Source organism: Ambystoma mexicanum, chromosome 14 (genome assembly GCF_040938575.1).
Source record: "Ambystoma mexicanum isolate Mex_15411 chromosome 14, UKY_AmexF1_1, whole genome shotgun sequence".
NCBI classification, from domain to species: domain Eukaryota; kingdom Metazoa; phylum Chordata; class Amphibia; order Caudata; family Ambystomatidae; genus Ambystoma; species Ambystoma mexicanum.
Window position 1 is genome coordinate 129951662 of NC_090940.1, and position 20540 is coordinate 129972201.

Sequence of the window (20540 nt, forward strand, 5' to 3'; positions counted from 1 at the left end):
TTGGAGCTAGATCAGTGATGAAGTCAAGAGAAAGAGTGTGCCAACGAACTGGAGGAATGTCCCATGGTTGTAGGAGACCAGATGGTTTTTGTTTCTGTGATTTATTTTGTGCACAGACCCCGCAGGACTGAATATACTGAATGATGTCCTTACGCCAGGTAGGCCACCAAAAGTTCTCTTTCACCTTAGCTAGGGTTTTGGCGATCCCAGGATGCCCTTCGATCAGTGAATCGTGATAGTTTGAAATAATATGCTGTTGTAATTCCTTCCTGGGTACATAAAGGGGATCCCTAAAAAAGGGTAGATGGTCCTTGATGGTATATTGTTCTCCTTGAGTTTGCCATGCGAGGTAGGCATCAGTATTAATTGTCCGTTGGATTTCTTTTTGTAGTTCTGCTTGTGTTAAGGCTGTCGTGATACCCAAGAGTTTGTCTTCAGGTATAATAGGTACTGGGTCTGGAGTTGTATATACTATTTCATCTATGCCCATGCGAGATAAGGCATCCGCCTTTCTGTTTCTGACTCCTGGTTGAAATGTGATTACATAATCATATTCGGCGAAGAAAAGGGCCCACCGTAATTGGCGCGTGGACTGGGCCTTGGCTGTTTTGAAATATCGTAGGTTTCGGTGGTCTGTGATGACTGTAATGGTGTGTCTGGCCCCCAGAATGTAGTGCCTCCAGGCTTTAAAGGCGGATTTGATAGCCAGGAGTTCCTTGTCCGTGATGGCATAATTAATCTCTGGAGGTGAGAACTTTTTCGACCAGAAAACCACAGGATGTAGCTGGCCGTTTTCCGGGTTTCTCTGTGAAAGGACAGCCCCCACTGCAAGACTGGACGCATTAGTTTCAACAACATAAGGGAGGTCTGGACGAGGATGTCGCAGGATTGGAGCGGAGGTAAACCTTCGTTTAAGTTCCTGAAAGGCTTCTTCTGCTTCTTCGGTCCAAGCAAACTTTGTATTGTTTTTTCGTAATAGTACTGTGATTGGGTGCACAACCTGAGAGAAGTCTGAGATGAACCAGCGGTAGAAGTTCGCAAAGCCCAGCATGCTCTGTACCCCTTTCACATACGTCGGTGAAGGTCATTTTAGAATGGCATCTACCTTGTGCACGTCCATTCTGATGCCTCCTGGAGTAAGGATAAAACCAAGAAATTCTACTTCGGTGACGTGAAAAAAGCATTTTTCAAGCTTTGCACACAAGTGATGTTGATGGAGCTTGGTGAGGACTGAACAAACGTGCCTGACATGATCTTGTTCCGAAGCTGAGTATACTAAGATGTTGTCTATGTACACTAAGGCGCACACATCAATTAACTCCCTTAAGATGTCATTCATGAAATATTGGAATGCCGCAGGAGTGTTGCATAACCCGAAGGGCATGACTTGATATTCAAACAAGCCGTACTTAGTACGGAAGGCGGTTTTCCATTCATCTCCTTTTCTGACTCGGACCAGATGGTATGCTCCTCGAACGTCCAATTTGGTATAAATCTGGGCATCTTTAACTTGGTCTAGCATCTCAGGGATAAGTGGCAAGGGGTAGCGGTTCTTCACGGTGATGTGGTTCAATGTGCGGTAGTCAATACAGGTTCTCAAGTCTCCTTCCTTTTTCGGTACGAAGAACAAAGGACTGGGTGTGGGGGACGTCGAAGGACGGATAAATCCGTTTGCAAGGTACTGGTCTAAATAGGATTTCAAATTAAGGTTTTCTGGTTCTGTGAGAGCGTAGATCCTGCTGCAAGGGATTTGTGCACCAGGAAAAAGGTCGATCTGACAGTCATAGGGCCTGTGCGGCGGCAATGTATTGGCTTGGTCCTTTCGGAAAACATCCTGGAAATCATGGTATTCACTTGGCAAGGTATTAGTTGGCACAGGGTTGATACTGTTGCTCCGGGAGTCACGGGGATACAGACGTTGGGTTTCTCCTCTTGGTAATAGCAGGCAGGGGAGCAGTCACCGGGGAAGGTTAATTTTCGTGCCCGCCAGTCTATCAAAGGGTTGTGAGCAACCAACCATGGCATCCCTAGTATTAGCCTGAACTGAGATTGAATGAAATAGACTCCTGATGTCCGTCCTGGCATAGCAAGGTTACCCTGGCTGTGCACTGGGTTACTGGTCCGGAAGCGATTTCTGTCCCATCCACAGTGGTTACCTTGTCCATAGTTGGCTTAGAACACAAAGGAAGCCCCATCTCTGCTGCCAGTTCTTGATCAATATAATTTCCAACTGCTCCGCTATCGATGTATGCTTCAACGGCATGCATTCTTGACGACTGTTGGTGGTTAATTAAGATCACTGGTATTGCAAAGTGCGAGGTCAGCAACTCTTTCTTCTCACTCGACAAACTGACCTCTACGTTTGTCGAGCTTGGTAGTTTTCCGATTCCTTAGCTTCATCCTTCTCTGTGGCCCCGACTGTTCTTCTTGGGGGTTTTACTGGACAGTCCTTCAGGAAATGTCCTGGTTCCCACAATACAAACAAAGCTGTTGTTGTCTTCTTTTGTCCTGCTCTTGTTTTGTTAATGGAGGCCGTATCCCTCCAATCTGCATGGGTTCTACAGCATTTTCAGGTACACGGGGTGTGTTTTCCCTTGGTCGAACATACACGGTCCAAGGGTCCATCTTAGACCAGTCTGCCTTTCGGTCCTGCAACCGGTAGTCTAGCTGCAGGACCAGATTTATGAATTCTGCACAGTCTCTGGGTGGATCAACCACCTGGGCTAAAACGTCCCTTAATTCGCCTTGTAAGCCTCGATGGAATAGCGTGGTTCTTTTGTTTTCTGGCCACCTAGCTTCGGCAACCAGTCTGTTGAAGGTAGCAATGTACGTTAACAAGTCCTGATTCCCCTGTCGGAGGGACAAGAGTTCATTGTCTACTGCTTGTTCCTAGGTATAGCGAGCAAAAAGTTTTTCCATTTCTCTCTGGAACCCCCCAAAGTCATGTAATAGAGGATCGTCATGGGTTACCAACGGCACCGACCAATCTGCTGCACTACCACTAAGCCGGTCAAGTGGCACAGCGAGTAGAGCGCTCGCTTTGACATCAGTGCAGAGTCTGCGAGCGCAGGTTCGAATCCCGGCAGCGCCAAACTCAGCGTTTCATCCTTCCGAGGTCGATAAATGAGCACCACACACCGTGGGTAATAATAAGCAGCGCTCAGATACCTGAGGGTTCGTAGCGCTATATAAATGCCAAATTATTATTATTATTATTATTATATGATAAGACAAAAGCTACCCGAGCTTGGTCGTTTGGAAATGCTCCAGGCCTACAAAGAAAATGAAGGCGGCACTGATTGATGAATGCTGCATACTTCCGTGGGTTGCCTGAGAACCTTTCTGGTGGTGCCAGGGGCACTGTTCCAGGTAACGTGATCTGTACCGTTGTGGGTGGTATGGCGGTGTTTTGCATCGTTGGATTGCTTCCAGGTAGAGGCGTCTGTCTTGCTTGTGATTGCAAGTATTGCCTGCTAATCTCTTCAGTGCGTTCTTTGGTCACTATTAGGTCTCTCCGGAGGGCATTAGTCTCTTGTCGGGCAGAATGAACCTCAGCACGAAGCTCTCCTAGTAATTGGGACAATTGGTCCATTTCTGATGTCTCTATGGCGCCCAGGTGGATTATTATGGTAGGCTTCGCGTTCTGTTATGCTCACCTGGTATCCACAGGGACACCACCCAGCCGGGTTACTCGCTGGTATGCTTCTCAGCTTTGCCCTGATGTGGTCTGCGGGAAGGTTCTGTCTTGTGGTAGAATTAGGCGTGCTCTCCGTCCTGCCTTCTTTGCAGGGGCGCGTTGTCTTTCATGGGCGAGTGCGGTCCAGTTACTTCACTGACACCGGCCCGTTTGATATTGTTCAGGTAGGTCTTATTGCTGTTCTTTAGTTTTGTTGCTATCTTGCATGCCTTTCTTTGTTTAAAATGTCTCTTTTTTCTCCCTTAGGTATGCAGAGCTCCAGCGTAGCGAACTGGCTTGGTTGAGCCCCGCTGGTTAATGATGGCACATTAAGAGCGCTATGATGCGGTAAGTAAGCGCTATGCGCAGCGCTGCAAAGTCTTCCCTTTGCTAACCTTTGTTTTCCTTCCTTGAAGGTCGCAGTGTTCTTCAGCGCGAGTGGAATGTCCGGAGTGGTGCCTTTTGAGCAGTTCGTAATTTGTAAATGTCTCTACTGCTTTCTTTAATGTTGCCTCTATCTTCCTCTTTCAACTCGTTCTGTCCGGGAGGCGTGCAGATTCGAGGAAGCTGTTCTCAGTAGCTGCTAGTGTTTAAAGATGAAGACTGCAGGTATGATGCTGCTGCTAATGATGTTCCTTTTGTCTTCTTGCAGGTTCTGCTTCTCTGAGGTTCGAGGGAATAGCTGGACATGGTGAGCGTCACGTTGCAAGCTGCAAAGTAACACGAAGCGTGTTGTCTTGCTCGGGTGTGGTTTAAATAGCCCCAACATAATAGTTCAGGTAAAGTAGTCCCTAGGCTACCACACCCAAAACACTAGACCGCATAGCTTGGTTCTTAAGAACCAAGCTATGTGGATGCCTCCATGCTGGCTGACAATACAATAAAGTAGTTCCCAAGCACATTGTTTTTCATGGTGTATGAGCTGGATGCCATAGTAGCCAGAACTGGCCCCATGAGGGCTTTTGAAGAGGATGCCAGGCTCTAGAGGCCCAAGTCCTGACTCCACCTGGCCAATGGGTTTGCCAGAGGGGGTTTTGGGCGAGGGTTGTGGCACTCACTTTCCCATAATTTTGGGAATCACTTAGCTGCGCAAACATAATCCACAGATAAATTGGACCACAAATCAGCTGTTCGATTCACAGTATTGTAAAGAACATTGTTTGCCAGAAACAACACTTCAACGTACTCCCACTCACGCGGCAATTACCTCGCCCACTGAGAGTGTTCATTCACTTTCAGGGGTTCTCATGGAGTATGGAGAAGTTTTTGCGGAAGAGGCAGCCCTCCAGCTGCCGCCCCACCGACCAGAGGACTGTGCCATTGATTTGACGCCCAATGCATTGGTTCCGTTTGGATGCATGTTCTCCTTGTCTTTATTGGAAAGATAAACCCTTCGATCATACTTGGATGACAATCTCAAGCACAGACTCATCAGACCCTCCAAGTCCCCCGCAGGGGCACCTTTGTTTTTCATTCCGAAGAAGGACACATGAGAATTACATCTGTGTATTGACTTCAGAGGTCTAAATAAAGTCTCCACCAGAGACCGTTATCCCATGCCCCTCATAACCGACATCCTGGAAGCAGTCCAAGGGGCACAAATATTCTCAAAATTGGATCTTCGCAGCGCCTATCATCTCCTTCGGATAAAAGCTGGCGATGAATGGAAGACAGCTTTCCGTACACCATTTGGGCTATATGAATATTGTGTGATGACATTTGGGCTTGTGAACACCCCTGCAGTATGTCTAAGGTTCATGGATCGAATCTTCTCGGATCTAATGTTCATGTCAGTCATCGTCTACTTAGATGACATTCTTGTCTTCTCCCGAGATCCCCAGAAGCATGACGATCATCTCAAGGAAGTTTTGAGCCGATTGCGAACTCACCATTTGTTCGCCAAGAAAGAAAAATGTCTGTTTGGGGTTAACTCAGTGCCTTATCTCGGGTTTATCCTATCTCAAGGAGGTATTCTCATGGAAGACAAGAAGGTGGAAGTCATTCTGAGATGGGAATCTCCCACATCTGTCAAAGAAGTACAGAGATTTCTGGGACTGTCTAATTTCTATCGATGGTTTATTCCCAACTTTTCAGAAACAGTTCTGCCAATTACCCAACTACTGAAAAAGACATCTTTTCCTTTTCATTGGACTTCTGAGGCCGAATAAGGCTTTAAGAAACTAAAAGAGCTATTCTGTACAGCTCCCATTCTGAGACATCCAACCAACGGAAACCTTTTGTAGTAGAGACTGATGCTTCAGCCTTCGCCATCGGAGCAGTGTTACTTCAAGAATTTGAGAACCAGGAACATCCCATAGCCTACCTTTCTCACACCCTTACAAACAGTCAAAGGAACTACTCAGTGCTGGAAAAAGAACTCTTGGCTATGAAATTAGCGTGTGAAGAATGGAGACAGTTATTGCAGGGTGGTTTACATCCGTTTACCATTCGCACTGATCATAAAAATCTACAGGTATTACAGTCCATGGAATGCGTCAACTCCCGCCAGGCCAGGTGGGCTCATTTTTTCACACAAAAAGATTTCAATATCACTTACATTCCAGGATCTCAAAATACAGTAGCAGATACCCTGTCTCGCAAGACATTGGAGAAGAAGGACACAGCATTTCAGACAGAATGTTTTTTCCAGAAGAATCTTGTTATAGCACATGCTTCTTCTTTCCTTCAAGAATGTAGGGAAGCGCTGATTTCCGATTCTTCCATCGAGAACAGTTCTAAACTTATCAAACTTGAAGGGTTGTTATTTTTGGCCAGTAAATTATATCTTCCCACCTCCTCCCTTCGTCAACAAGCACTGGAATGGTGTCATGATTCCAAGATGGCAGGTCATCGTGGTAGGTCTAGTACCATGGAATTGCGTAGAAGGTCGTTCTTTTGGCCTTCGCTGCGGTCAGATGCCGAGAAGTATGTTCAATCATGTACAATATGTGTCCGAAACAAACATGATACCCGAAAGGCATGTGGTTTGCTTCAACGGGATCAATTACCATCGCGTCCTTGGGGCATATCTCCACTGATTTCATTGTGGAACTGCCTCTTTCACAATCTTGTACTTGTATTATGGTTACGGTGGATACTTTGACCAAATTGGCCCATTTCTTTCCTCTCCCTGGTCTACCAACGGCAGCTGGCATGGCCGAAGTCTTTCTCAAGGATATATTTCGTCTCCACGGCATGCCCGAGAAGATAACATCTGACTGAGGGAGCCAATACACCTCAAGGTTTTGGAAATCTTTGTGTGTCAACTTAGGCATTGAACGGGCCCTGTCATCGGGATTTCATCCCCAAACTAATGAGCAGAACGAGCGACTGAATGGAACTCTCAAACAATATCTACGATGTTATGTCAACAGGGAACAAGACAATTGGGTATCTCTTTTGCCCACAGCAGAGTTTGCTTACAATAACACTCAACATTCAGCGACGGGTGTGACTCCATTCTATTGCACTTTCGGCCAACATCCACTTGGTACTCTACCTACTTTCTCAGTACACTCTCAACTACCAGCAATGGAGGATGCTATACACAGAATTTCGGAGGCTCACAAAACGGCCTTACTCAGCCTGCAGGATAGTAGAAAAAGAAGCAAGAACCAAGCGTACAAACATCGTAGAGAGAATCCAGAGTGGAAGGAGGGATCGAAGGTTTGGTTATCCACTAAATACCTACCTAGATGGGTGCGACCATCTATTCTTTCCCCCAGGTATATCGGTCCTTATCCCATTATAGAAAGGATCAACCCTGTGGCCTTTCGTCTTCAGTTACCCACTACCTTGCAACAGGTACACCCAGTGTTTCCTTCTTCTCTCCTCAAAGGAGTGACATTGGGTTCTAAAGTGCGGTCCAAGCCAGTACAAACCAGCACCCCCCTTCACAAGAGTATGAGGTTGACCAACTGTGTGATTCCAGGTACAGATGAGGGCGGCTAGAATACCTGGTGCATTGGAAAGGATATCCACATTCAGAAGACTCTTGTGAGCCCATGTCTCATATACCTGCCCCAGTCCTACTCCGCAAGTTCCATTTCGCCCATCCAGGAAAGCCGGGGGGAATTTGGATGAGGAGAGGGCATACTGTCATGGGTAACTGGCCGTGGCACTTGTGGGCTAAGTATCGCTTCCCTCGACTGCGATCCACATTCTAGTTGTTGTGTTTACGCTGCGTAGCGTATTTAAGCCCCGTCCACTCCTGGGCCGGTGCGTTGCAACTGTGCAGTTTTCTCGCTGTGGCTTTGGTTGCGCTTCGCTGACTTTTCTCTTGGCTTTGGCCTCCGTTTTCTACCTTTCTGTGATTCCCCCTTCTAGGGGAAGACCGTCCTCTCTTTTCCTCCTCCCTCCTTGCTTCTTGACTCTTGGCAACGAGCGACCCCTTCACTCTCCTTCTCTTCCGGTCCCGCGGCCAGCTACGTTTCTCAGCCTTATCTTGTCTCTACCTGTTTATTGTCCCTGCTTTCATTTCTACACTTTCCGACGTGCCCGGTCTGTTGCTAGACTCGGTTCCGTTCCATGGGAGACCACACTTCGCTCTGGTACGCTTTTGGACAATCTTCACTCCGGAGTATTCATTTGCAAGAAGGGTTTTTTTCAGCCAGGATCGGCTTTTTGCCCTTGTAGTCTCCCGTCGGAGAGGGTTCACAGATAAGCCGGGTCTGAGGCTTCACTGTGGATCCCTTCCGGGAGAGACCTTCCCTTCGCAAGAAAAAGACAGACTACAGCGCTCGGCGACCCGGATTAAAGACATCAGGAGATTCAGGTGAGGAGGAGGAGGGAGAACTGGAAACAGGGAAAGTTAAGGAAACAGAACTTAACAGGTGTCCCCAGCATCTTTTACATGATTGTGGCGGCAAAACCACAGCATTTTTGCTGCAATATTTTGTATGCACAGCCATTTTTGCCGCGATTTTAAGACATGGAACCGTTTTGTTGATAGCAGACGACTCCTGTCAATTAATAGTCAGCATTTGGATGAATTCATTCGGATTTATCTCCTCTATGACCGTTAGTCCTTGGCCCAGTTTCACTAGTGTCATGAGGTCGGTGTGGGGATGACCTTTCATGCCTTTTGTGGCCAGTTTTAAAAATACAGTGAAGCCCTCACAGATGGGTTTATCACAGATCCAGGTTTCCTGGAGGCACAAAATGTCATATGTTATCAGTCCCAGGTCATCATTATTGAAGAGTATGAAACCTCTGGTATTCCAGGATCCCAATCGTGAGGCATTAGAGTCTTGTTTTTTTAATGTTATTTTGCATGAGTTGGTTAACGATGCAGCAATCCAAGACCAGTCTTGTTGCTTTCCAGGAGCAACATCCCTGGGAATTTCTGTCACTTTCCTCAATTGGCTGCTGGTTGAGTTAACAGTTATTGTTATATTTGTCAACATTCGCGTTGGGGATTTGTCAAAACCTTTTATTGCCAATGTTTTTTTTTTGGCAGAGTTCTTTCATTTGTTGTCTTTCTTTGTTTATTTGTATTCAAGCTCCTGGGCCGTGGGGTCGTTATTATTGACTTCGGATTATCTATAAGATGATGTTGTTGCTGCAGCTTTGCCTCATCACTTATTTCAAAGGTAATAAGTCTTCTGAGGCTTCCAACAAGGTTGCTCTAATCACTCTCGAGTTCATTTGGAGTATGATCCAGTCTAATCGTTTACAAATTAGGCTATCTGGATGTCATCAGACACCATGTTTCGTAGTCTGGGACTACAATGAAGTAGTTTTAATATGTTTGTTAGGTTTAAACCGTTTTAAGAGGTGCGCAGTCTCTCGACAACAAAATGTATGACTTCTGAGCTGGTGCAAATTCACCGGGGTTTTCAAAATTAAGAACTGTAGGAGGGAGCCATTTCCATGCTAAGGCATGCCTTTTTACTTCTACGGTCTTAAAGGGAGTTTCAATGTTTCCTTGAGTCCTCATTTGGTATCACTATTGCGATTGCCATTTTTGCCTTCTCCACTGGTGCACGGTCGCAGGGATCTTCAAGATTGACATTGGTGGGTGGGACTCTTTTTTTGTGCCAGAGCATGACTTCTTTCTTCCATAGTCTGGAAGCAAGTTTTGATATTTCTTTGATGGACTTCTTGTGATATTGCACTTGCGATTGCAGAATATGTGGTTTGGTACTTTTCATCTGCTTGTTGGACATTAGTAGCCATTACGCTTACAACGGAGGCTAGTGAGTCATCTCTTTCGTCATGGCCTTAAAACTCATCATCACGGTGCACCGAGAGCTCTGTCAACGCGAGAACATTAGAAACATATTCATCCTCGGAATATTGTAAACTCACCAATCTACTGGGTGGAGATCGATGTTCTTCTATTTGTTTGGCTTTTTTTCCATTGCTCTCTGTTGTCTTTTTTGCCTTGTTAAATTTGGGTAAGTCTTTGTTGACTCGCTGCAGGGTGGTCAAGTTTCTTAAAAATGTACGAGAGCCATTTGATTTTGTTATTTTTGATGTTTGAAGATTTTTTATTTCTTTTCATGTTTCTCTGATGATTTTATAATTAACGGCTGCTGTTGGTTGGAATTTGTACAGATGGAAAACATCTTTACATTTGCTACTATCGGGTCCATTGTCAGCTGGTTTTTTGTTGACAGGCTCAGTTAATCTTTATCCTGACTCAGGGAGGGCTGCATGGTCAGCTCCAACATCGTGTTCAGAGTAAAAAGTCTCTGAATCAGCACGCCCTCACCACCTTCAATTCCTGCAGGGGCGTTGCCTCTTCTGGGCATCATGATGTATCCTCTCTGAACCTCTTCATTCAATCGGGGTAAGGGCGATTGGGCCGGCAGGAGGCTCTGTGTTTGTTTTAAGTTCAGAAGCATCAGCATTTCTGGTAAAAGATTATTTGGTGCAGATGGAAGCTGAGCACACGCACTGCAGGGCTTTCGGTGTCTGGCGTCCTTCTCATGTGAGGATTTAAGCCATTTGTCGGATTCTAATATGGCAGTCATCATGATGTTCTTGTCGCCCTTCTCGCTGCGTGCCAAATCTTATAGCCTTCCCTACCTTTACCCGTGCCACTGAGCTGTCAGTTCAGCTTCTTTGTCCAGCCGCCTTTGCACCTCTGTTGTGAAGGATTTCAAAAAAATTAATTTGGTGTGATCATGGCCAAGAGAGTGGGTTGATCTTTAATAGTGTCATTCATGCCTTCAAAGTTAAAGTGGACATAAAGTTTGTTTGTATTTGGGCCAATGCCATGTCTGTTACCTGAAGATCCATGCTGTTCTCGCTGTTGGAGGATTCTGATGATGAGGAATGGTCATGCCTAGTTTCATTGAAGGGGCCTTCTCGATCAGTCGAGGCTGCAGGTTTCTATTAGAGATTATTGAGTATCTGAACTCCATTGAACCTCTGATCTGCACTTGTGGTGGAGAATCCACTGCAAAGCTAGTTGTTGCTCTATTTCTATTAATGGTGGCTTTGCGCATGTCATTTGTTGAGTCGTGTAAAGTTTTTTGACGGGCTATTATTTTAATCTCTGCAATGCTTTGGGTCAGCCATGCTGCTAGATTGGACTGTTGGATCACTAAATGGAAGGAATTTGCTTTGTCCATGACCGGCGTACTCCTGTGATCTGCAAGTTGGATATGTGCAGCAAATCACTGGTATTCAGGGGAATCAGGGCGAGTAAAATGTTCTTCTAGAAACGCGCAATCGTTTCCCTCTTCTAGTTCTGTCTAAGATGACCAGTATCGTAAATTATTTGATGTTGTCTCAATTTGTCTGTCAGAATAATGGCATACTGCTTTAGAGGGCCCTTGTGCAAGTGTAGTTGGTTGGTGAGTGGCCAGGTCAGAGGGCATGTATTGTTCAGTAGGATGTTCAATCCTAGATATTCGAGTTGCCTGATTAGGAATTGACTCCTAGCGCACAGTGTTTTTGATGTGTTCGGATCACTATTTTTCAATGAGATATCATGGACTTGCTGTGAATCCCTGTTTGCAGGTTTTTTACACATTTTCAAATGTAAACAGCAGCTCCACGACATCATGTCTAGAAAAGGCCCATTTTATTATTTTCTTTGGTGCTTTATATCTTGCTCAATGCCAAACTCCTTCAGCTGCCAAGCACTGGCACAGGAACTGAAACTATGTTGCACTGCATCCACTTGTTCCCAAAGCAAGTGCGTTGACTCTGAACTATCCTTCCAAATATATATTTTTTTTTTGCTTGAGGAAGCAACAGATGGTTTATTTCAAAGGAGGAGGGCAACTTCATGTAAATCAATTATCTCACCTTGCATCTATCTACAGTGTGCCTGCAATGCACGTCTGGCAGGGTGTTTAGTGCCTCTAATAAAATATTGAGACACCCTTGGTGTTTTCTCCAATGATAACATCACATATAATCACTGCATGCTGCTCTTACCCATTCCCAGCTAGCTAGACCTAGCCCCCATGCCCTTCCCGTTGCCACAGTACTGGGTATGAACTGCACAGACAGCCCTGCCTCTGAACCCAACCATTCATGCATTCCTCACTAATGGACTACCAACCTGTTAGTGATGACGTTTCATGGTTTTTCCTGCATTCCTGTTATTTCTCCAGCTACCGAGATTGAGCTTCCAGGGGAAAAAAGCTGTGACACATTTAGCTGCATTAATAACTGCCCTTTTCAGGTGCAAATCAGATATCTGCTCTTGGCACTGTCTCTTTGTCCAGTGGCCCAGGGGTAGCAACGACAGGTCTAAGAGTAGCAGAGGGGGACGTGAGACCATTACTTATGTATAGCAGCATGTAATTTGCGTAGAGGGATACGCGATGCTCCTCCCCGCTCTGTATTATGCCTGTCCACCCTTTATCCGCCTGGACATTGATCGCTATCGGCTCTATGGAGAGAGCGTAAAGCAAGGGCGACAGTGGGCACTCTTGCGTGTACCTGATTGCAGCTCGAATGCGGGAGAGGTAATGTCATTGATGACCACTGCAGTGGTTGGACCCGTACATAGTTGTTTAATCCGTTGGACAAGGTGAGGGGGGAAGCCATATCATGGCAGGACTCTGAATATAAACTCCCATGACACCTTGTCGAATGCTTTTTCTGCGTTTACTGCCAATAATATGTCTTCTGGGTCCCTATCCCCTGCTATCAAATGGAGTAATCTTCTGATGTTATCACTTGAGTGTCTGTTACGAATAAATCCCTTTTCATCTATATGGATAATGGATGGGAGGCTATTTTCGATACATCTAGCCAGGCATTTTGCTAGGATTTTGGCATCTGCATTTATTAAGGATATTGGCCTATAGGAGCCACAGCTGTCGGGGTCCTCCTCTTGTGGAATACAATTATGTTTGCCGTGAGCATAGATTGGGGGAGGCAGCCCCGGGAGACTGCTTTGTTAAATACCTCCTCTAGTCTGGGTGCCATCTCTTCTCCCTAGTCTTTGGGAAGATCTATGGGGAGCTCATCGGGGCCTGCTGCTTTCTCCGCAGTCAGTTCGGTTATGGCACTTGTTATTCCTGCCGCCATGATGCAGGCATCTAGGGCGGCTCTATGGTCGTGGGGGATTTTTATAGAGTCTAAGAAGAATTCGATGTCTTGGGTTGTGCAGGTGTCTGATGCCGTGTAAAGCTCTTTATAGAATTCTGCAAATCGTGTATTGATTCGGTCATCCCCCTCCAGTAGCTTGCCCTCCTTATCCCTTATTGAGATGATGGTTTGCGCTGCTTGCCTTTGTTTAAGGGCCAGGGCCATCGACCTCAGTGGTTTGTCACTTTCATAATAGTAGATTGTGACCAGCTGGTGTATGACTTTTGGGCCCTGTCCGCAGTTACCTGTCCGATTTTGGCACAGAGTTTATCCAGTATTGGCCTTAGCTTTTTGTTTCTGGACCGTTTGTGTACCCTCTCTGCCTTGTCTAGTGCCGCCGTTAGGCGGGCTTCTTCCTACCCCCACATGTTACGCTTGTGCGCCCAGCGTGAGATACATTGTCCCCAAATAAAGGCCTTAAAGGTGTCCCAGCACACCTGGGTTGTGTAGTCTTGTACTAGGTTTAGTTCCCAGAATCTCTCTGTGTCTGCAGCGAGCTGTTCTGTGAGGTCTGGGTATTGGAGCATGCGCAGATTTAGTCTCTATTGGGGTGGTTTGCGGACTGTTTCTGAGAAGGTGATACGAATGAGAACCAGTGGCGTGATCCGATAGGGTTGTTGGGAGGATTGTGCATTCTGTGACCAGGTGGAGAGTGTTAGCCGGGGCTAGCCAGTAGTCTAGGCTGGAGTGGCTATCGTGAGGGTGTGAGTAGAACATAAAGTCTTGGCTTTGCCCATGTGTACCTCTCCAAATGTCTATTTGACGAAGGTCAGACATTAGTGATTGGAGGGCTGCCGTTTCTGCAGTGTGGTAGGGCCCACTTTGGTCGTGCTTTGGCGCTCTAGTAGTGGGGCCAGGGCTATATTGGGATCTCCCCCTATAAATGTAATATTACCCATGTAGTGTGAGCAGGCCGTGAACATGTGAAAAAGGATGGGGTGTCCAGGGTGGGGGCATATACATAGAGTAGCATGATGGGGTGTTGGTGTAACAGGCCCTAGGCGGGTATATATCTGCCCTCTTTATCTGCGCATACATGTTTGATCTGAAAAGGGGCCAGCTTGTTAATAAGTATGGATCCCTCCTTTTCCCATGGTGTGGCGAGTGGAACGCTGTACCCGGCCATCCCCTCTGCAGTTTCCCTGATTCTGTGGCCCCTAAATGCTTTTCCTGAAGGAATATTATGTACCCTTGGAGGACCCGCCTTTTGTTGAGCATTCTTCTGCGTTTGATTGGGTGTCCCAGACCCTGGATATTTAGAGTTACTAGGGTGATGGTAAGGGCCATCTTCAAATGTGTGTGTGGTTTTGCATTTGACCGTTTACAGTTTTATTTAGCTGTGAGGTATTTGTATGTGGGCCTGCAGCCAGGTAGCTCTGCCGCTGTCTAGTACTGGGAGCTTGCAATTCACTCGGGCTCCAACGTGATCCCTTGGTAACCCTTAAACAAATAACAGTTATAACGTTGGGTAGGCCGAACCAATCGCCTAGCCCCAACAAATGGCACGTGCCCAAGCAAGAGGTTTGGGGGAGCCAGTGTTCGAGCTGATCCCCCTCACCTCCTGCCGCATCCGGAACCGGGTGCTTTTCACCACCAAGTGTTCCTGTCGAGGCAGCAGCCTGCCTCTGTTGGCTGGGGACAGATATTACAGAGTCGAGTTCGTATTTGCTTGGTTGTCTATTGGAGGTAAGTTTGTTGCATCAGGCGCATGGATCCAGGGAGTTTGTTCGAGTGAGTCTGGCCCAGCATGGGACCTATATGGGTGCTTGTTCTTTAGGAGAGTTGTGTGGTCCTCAGATGCGACCCTGTGTTATCTGCGCTTCAACCCCCACCCTTTCAGACGTCAACCGCTTTGTTGCCACTTTCCTTTTGATTGTGGTCTTTCTTGGTTTGGGGGGTGAAGGTCCAGTCGCTGGGCCTCCGATTGTGGCTTTTTCGAAGTTTGTAGTGACTATGTCACGTTGTCGGAGGAAGCGCCAGGCTTCTTCCGGGTCCTCGAAGGTGTGCCATTGTTTGTCTAATTGGACACACCATGTTGCTGGAATTTCAAGTAGTGTCTGCAGTACGATGCCTTCAGTGCTTGAACGATCGGATTGAACCCCTTGTGTCTCCTGGATACTTCCATCGAGTAGTCATTGTATATTCAAATGTCTGCTGCTTCTACTCTAATGGGGCATAACGCTCAGTAGGCTTTCAATATTACCATTTTATATTGAAAGTTGAGGCGGAGCATGGTTATGATCCTAGGGCGTTTGTTAGGTGGTGGTGTTGGTATTGGTGCCCCGTGTACCCTCTCAATTGTGAGTTCCCTTGGGTTTTCGATTCTCAGAGTGTCTCGTAGGAAGTCGTAGATGTATGTCTCAATGTTTGCTCCCTCAATGTTCTCCGGGAGGCCCACCACCCTTAGATAATTCCGTCGGGATCGATTTTCTTGGCCAATTTTTTCACCCAGTCTTTGGACCTCCCTGATGACCCTGTCTAAGTTTGTATACATTGTTGATAGTTGTCTTCAATTGCGCTGATCCGTTGTTCATTGTCTGTGATTCCTTCTGCCTGAGCGGCCACGCGGGTCGTGATGTCTTGTAAATCTAGCTTAATGTCCAGCACATCGCTATTTGCCTCCTGAGTTTGCTGTTTTATGATCCGCATTCCTGCCATTATGGTCTGAAGCTGCGACTGGATGTCCATCTCCGCCATGTTCCAATTGGACCTCTGCGGGTGGCTGATTCTGACGGAGTTAGTTGGCTCTTCTGGCTTTGGGGCTCACCCTTCTTTTTGCATGCCCTTCCGGTCTGTTGTTACTAGCCTCCTTTGAGGTGCCCCGGTGGGTAGGTAGGATGGACGCCTAGTGTATGATTTCTGCTCTAACCGCCCACTCGCTTGTTTGTTCTGTTGTAGTGGGGCTGGTTTCTCTGGCCGGCAGGAGTTCCCCCCCGGCTCCCTCTGGATGATTAGAGCGCTTGCCGCCATCTATGTTGCCCCTGGGGTCTGCTGGTGAAGAAGTTTGTGAGGCACGATGAGGCCTACTTGTGCCCGCTGGTCAGCTTGTGTTGTGGGAATGTCGCCTTTTTCACCAGTTTATCGCTTGTTTTAGGTGCCCTGCTTTGTGGCTATGGTCCCCTAGGTTTTGTGAGGGAAGGGTAGTCCGATGTGGGGGTCTGGGGTACTGCTCTGGGCTGGAAGCCCTTATGCGCTTTCTGGTTGCGTTGTGCAGGCTGGCTTATTCTCTTGCATTGGGTGCTCTCCGTTTGTTTGCTGTGGATGCTGGAGTGCGTTGTGTTGGTTCTAGGCGTATGTGCTCGTGATTGCGCACTTGCCTGCATGCGGCGGGCCTGACTTCCCCCCCACCTTGCGTGGGGGTGCTGGGCCTCTCTCTGCCTGGGGGTGCGGTCTCCCTCGGGGGCCAGGATGGTCTAGGGGACCTCTTTGTTGTTGTGGTCCCCCCGGGCGGTTGCGCTGGATGTTGCCTGTAGGGGGTTCTCCAAAGGTGGTTTGTATGAGTGTCCTCCTGCTGGGAGGGCTTGGCCTGCCCGGTCCCTTTAGCTCCCAGGCGTTGCGCAGGGCAGAGCGTGTTTTCTTTTTGGGTATGGTGCTGGTGGATTGTGCCTTTATTTGCTGATTAGCCGGCACCCTTGGATGTGGGTATCTAGAAGGGTGCATGTTTGCTGTGTGCGCTGCTGCCCAGGGGTCCCCTTCGTTGTTGTGCTCTTCTTTTTGCGGGGATGGTGATATTGATGGTGGGGGGCGGGGAGGTTGGGCCCCGCTCAGCACTTGGCTGTTTACGTGCTAATATGGCGCCCCCCCTGTTGTTTGGCGCAGGTATCCCCTCTCCCTTCGGATCCAAATCAATCCTCCCCCCCTTTGCCCCTCTTACTTGTGGGCCGGTTAGCCCACCTCTGAGACAGCTCCAGTGGGCACTGATTTTATGGTCTGGTGTCCTGGGTGCGGTGCGCTTGGGCTGATGCCCGCCGTTTCCATGCTGGGGCTGCGGGCAGCCGGGTGGCGCCTTTCTGCTGCCGGACCCTGTCATGGCTGGTCAGGGAAGATATCTCCAGTGCAGCGTCACTGTTGTTTGTGCCCCCTGCCTTCGGCGTCTTTCCGCTGGTGAGGATGTCGCTCCAGCTCTCCCTTGTCTCCGTGCTACTGTCCTCTTGCTGCCATTGAGGGCGGTCCCCTCGTGTGGGTATGTCGTGGCAGTCTGATGCTCGCTCCGTTCTATGTGGGCAAGGGGGCTCGATTGATCGTCCCTCTATGTGTCTCACCAGACACGTGTCCTGCTTTGGCTGTTTGCGGTTGTTGGTCCCGCTGCCCGTTTACTGGGTGGAGCGGATTTGGCTGGCTTCTTCTTGTGCCTTGGAAGGGAAGAATCCGCCTCCTGCTAATTCCGGCTACACCGCTCCAATTTTCTCATGCTTTGTCTCCCCTGGGTCCAGTTCAGTTGCGCTCGTTCATGCCTCCAATTGTTTCGTGATCAGTTTTATATTTCATGCATCTTTCACGGCTCTGTTCCCATGTCAGCAGGAGCTCTTTTAACCCACGACCATCTTGCGCTGCGCCCCCTAGCGGATCTCTTAGCTCCTACTTTTCAAATATTTATTTTGATCCCTACCAAGGTAGTGCAGCCACTCCCTCATGGCATTGGTGGGGTGCATACATACCCAACTGTAAGGCATCTGTTGTGTCAGATGCCATGCAATGAGCCCGTTTAGCATAGCTCTCAACTCTTCATGATTTAGCAGCTGTCACTAGTTGGATATTTCTCAAAACATCCCCTTTTGGTGGCATTCATCCCCCGTTGAATCCTCGCCACTCTCCAACAAGCAAAGTACCTCCCAAAGTGGGGTCGGAATGGGGCAGTTTCAAATGGCAATTAATTCCTTTTGCGACAGACTCAGTAGTAACCAAGGGGGAGGTTTTTGATGAAATGTGAGGCAAATTGTGTATTTTAAAGAATATTTATCCTGCAACATTGTTCAAAACTACTAGCAGCATGGTGAAGTAACTTGCTAAACTAGCACACAAGGGCCCAAAAAGTGGCCCACTTTGGCCAAGAAAACTGGCCTACGCTAGCATTTTGTGTTTTTGATTGGGGCACTGCCTTATAAGCGTCCAAGCCGGTCCCCAAGATCTGGCCAAACTGCCCTCTCTCCCAGGAACCGATGATAGCCATTTGAATTAAGGGGTATTACATCAACTCATTCCACCTACCATTGGAGACTTACGTGGTTGAGTGGCCTGCACCTTAGTGAAGCAAGACTGACTCTAATGTGAAACATGTTTCCCTTATTTATTTTAAAATGTTTTACTCCCATGGTAAACTGCAGGAGATGTCAATATGCAGTGCAACTTTACACATATGTTGTGGAGTAATTGTTGCCACAGTAGGAAGAAGTAAATAGGAAGAACACAAGACTTGTGTTGGAATGTAATCGGATTAAGGGCCTATGCCCATTGGTACAATGAACACTTGTGGTGATAGGGACTAAGTATCAGACCCCCTTTGTATTGTGGATGTTTTTGTACAGCGAGTGTGTGAGAGAATCAGAAGGAAAAAACCAAGGAAAAAAAAAACAAAAGGGAGAAAACGCTGAAAATAGCATGGGGGCAGAACGAATTTCGAAAATGTCGATCAAGGGGGCAGGTGTGTCCCCCGTTTCTGCAAAAATGAAAGCAGGGGACAACATTAAAAAAAAAGAAAGGCCCCTGCAGCACCAGTTCTCCTCCATGTGCGTGAAGGGAACTGCCGTCGCAGTGGGATCGCGGAGGCGGCAGCACGCTCTGCTGTGCCGCCAGATGGTAAGTAAGGTGGTGGGGGGAGCAGGTGGCCCAAAATGTCCGTGGGAGACAAAACCTTACGTTATTTTCGAAAAAACACCTATTGTGTGTATGTATGTAGTGTGAAAGTAGAATATGCCATTTGAGTGTCATGTAAAGTGATTCTGGATTGGTACAACCTCCTTTAGTTGTAAAGGTATTGGCATAATGTAGCCAGTGCCCCCTTTCAGATCCTTGCTGTGAGACCTGAATAAGATCCTCCACCTCATGAAACAAAGTTTTATTAACTTGGCTTTGGAATTGGCAAAGTGGTGCATCTTGAACTTTTGGTTTGCCAAATCGGCACCTGTTGTCAGGAAACGGGGCAATGATTCTTGCATGTGCCGATGACATTGAAGAGCGCTATGTTTCCATCGTCATTCCTGAACAAAGGCCAAACGCCATTTAGGAGAATCTCGGTCTGTGTCTGATTGAGCACCATGAGGTAGAGGATTGACAGACCATATGCCAGCGTGCGATTTGGCCTTAACTGTGCCACTAGGTCCTGCTTGATCTGTCTGAGAGGTGGAGAGAGATTCAGTGTGCGCAGTTAACTATGGAAAGGTGTAGTAGGTTTCCTGGATATTTGTAAACTGCTTATCCACCTTTCGTGTGGACCTGTAACAGTGTTTTTTATGGAAGAGCATTTCTGCATAACAGTAACCTTTCTAGAAGATTGTGGCATGCATACTAATTGCTCTACAAACCACGAAGTTCCTATTATGTGATAACAACTGGTATCCATGTTATTCCAAGATTATAATCGTTTAGGGAAATGTTTTCAGCCCACTTTAAGTAACTCAACGCTCTATGGCTACTGAAACGTCTTGTAGAGAAAGGAAGAGTTTGGAAATAGTCAATAAGCTCTAAAGCATTGTCTTAAAGTCATCAAAAGTACTTGTCCGACTTAGCAGAGGGAAAGCATGTTCTTCTGGCGTGTCGCGACAGTAGCATAGTAAGCTCACGTTAAAGGCAACAACAATAGGAGGAATGCCAAGATTGAAAAAGAAATACTAAATCACCACAACAAAGAGGTGGATGCTTGAAATAATAAAGGTTAAGACGGGATAAGTTAGTGATCTTTAAAGATAAGATGAATTGCAACAAGAAGCTTCGATTACTCAACTTTCTTGGACCTAAATGTCTTTTAAATAAAGAAACTCTAGAAATCCTTGCAAACCAGTGACTGCATCCCAGGCGCTTGACTCCACACATAGTACAGGTTTTGCTTGAAGGATGTGGGTTAGTTCTTCTAAGATAACAATGCTGCAACAGCTCGCTCCTGTCACACTCGAGCTTCTATGGATGGAGCTACCAACTTATTGCCTGTGTATTGCTAGCTTCACCCTAAAGGACTTCCAGCGTTGGACGCTTTTTAAGATGGCATTTTGTCACTCTTCAAACTCGCATTCTATGAAAGGTCATTGGAAACTCAAACCATCCTCTGCCATGTCCCATGGGAGGACTGGCCAAAAGTGCAGAGGATCATATG